The sequence below is a fragment of the Propithecus coquereli genome, unplaced genomic scaffold, assembly GCF_000956105.1.
Source record: "Propithecus coquereli isolate 6110/MARCELLA unplaced genomic scaffold, Pcoq_1.0 Scaffold64, whole genome shotgun sequence".
Taxonomy (NCBI): domain Eukaryota; kingdom Metazoa; phylum Chordata; class Mammalia; order Primates; family Indriidae; genus Propithecus; species Propithecus coquereli.
In genome coordinates this window covers 741,646-743,161 of record NW_012152396.1, presented here as the reverse complement: position 1 = coordinate 743,161, position 1,516 = coordinate 741,646, and the positions used below count along the sequence as shown (strand labels likewise).

The window sequence follows — 1,516 nt, the reverse complement described above, 5'->3', positions numbered from 1 at the left end:
ACATCTTTGCAATTGTGAATTGTGCTGCTATAAATGTTCAAGTGCAGGCATCTTTTTTATAGAGTATCTTTTTTTCCTTTGGGTGAATACATGGTAGTGGGATTGCTTGATCAAATGGTAGTTCTACTTCTAGCTCTTTGAGCTATCTCCATACTTCTTTCCATAGAGGTTGTACTAGTTTGCAGCCCTAGGCAAAGAATTTATGAAGACTCCAAAAGCAATCACAGCAACGACAAAAATAAATAAATGGGACCTGCTCAAGTTTAAAAGCTTCTGCACAGCCAAGGACACATTCAACAGAGCCAAATAGCCTACAGAATGGGAGAAAATATTTGCGTGCCATATATCCAATAAAGGGCTGATAACTAGAATCTATAGAACTCAAGCAAATCAGCAAGAAAAAAATCAAACACCACCATTAAAAAGTGGGCAAAAGATGTGAACAGAAACTTTTCAATATAAGGTAGACTAGTGGCCAACAAACATATGAAAAAAATGCTCAACATCTCTAATCATCAGAGTAATGCAAATCAAAACACAATGAGATACCACTTAACTCTAGTGAGAATGGCTTTTATCAAAAAGTCCCAAAACAACAAATGTTGCCGTGGATGCAGACAGATAGGAACACTTGTACATTGTTGATAGGTAGTTCTATTTTGGATTTCCTTAGGAATCTCCACAGTCTTCCACAGTGTATTCCCACCAGCAGTGTCCAAAGTTTTTCTCTTTTTCATACCCTCGCCAACACTTGTTATCACTTGTCTTTTTAATAGCCATCCTAACAATTGTGAGTTAAAATCTCATTGTGGTTTTGATTTGCATTTCTCCAATGGTTAGTGATGTTGAGCAACCTTTCGTATACTTGTTGACCACTCTTTCGTCTTCGGAGAAATGTCTATTTATGTCCTATGTTCATTTTTTAATCAGATTATCTGTTTTTCTGCTATTGAGTTTTGTGTGTTCTTTATATATTTCGGATATTAACCTGTATCAGATATATGGTTTACAAATATTTCTCCCAATCTGTGGGCTGTCTTTTCATTTTATTGATTGTTTCCTTTGCTGTGCAGAAGTCTTTTAGTTTGATATAGTTCCATTTACTTATTTTTCATTTTATAGTCAGAACTTTTGTAGTGATATCCAAAAAAATTATTGCCAAGGCCAGTGTCAAGGAGCTTTCCCCCTGTGTAGCCTTCCAGGAATTTATGGTTTCGCATCTTACGTTTAGCTCTTTTATCCATTTTGAGTTGATTTTTGTATGTAAGGTAAGATATAGGTCCAATTTCATTCTTTTGCATGTGAATATTCATTTTACCCAGCAATATTTATTGAAGAGAGTGTCCTTTCTTTTTGGTGTCCTTGATGAAAATTAGTTCACCATATATACCTGGATTTATCTCTGGGTTCTTTATTGGGTTCCATTGTTCTATATATCAGTTTTTAAAGAGCATAGAATTTAAAGCAAGACTATCTGGGTACAATTCTCAGCTTCTTTGATCAAAATTACTTCATT

General features: G+C 34.9%; 1 protein-coding gene across 1 annotated transcript in view; it reads right to left on the bottom strand.

The window, feature by feature from the left end:
• The window catches only part of CSN3 (casein kappa), a 3,161-nt gene that overhangs the window by 1,288 nt on the left and 357 nt on the right, over window positions 1–1,516 (bottom strand). The gene's annotated exons all lie outside the window — the stretch shown is intronic.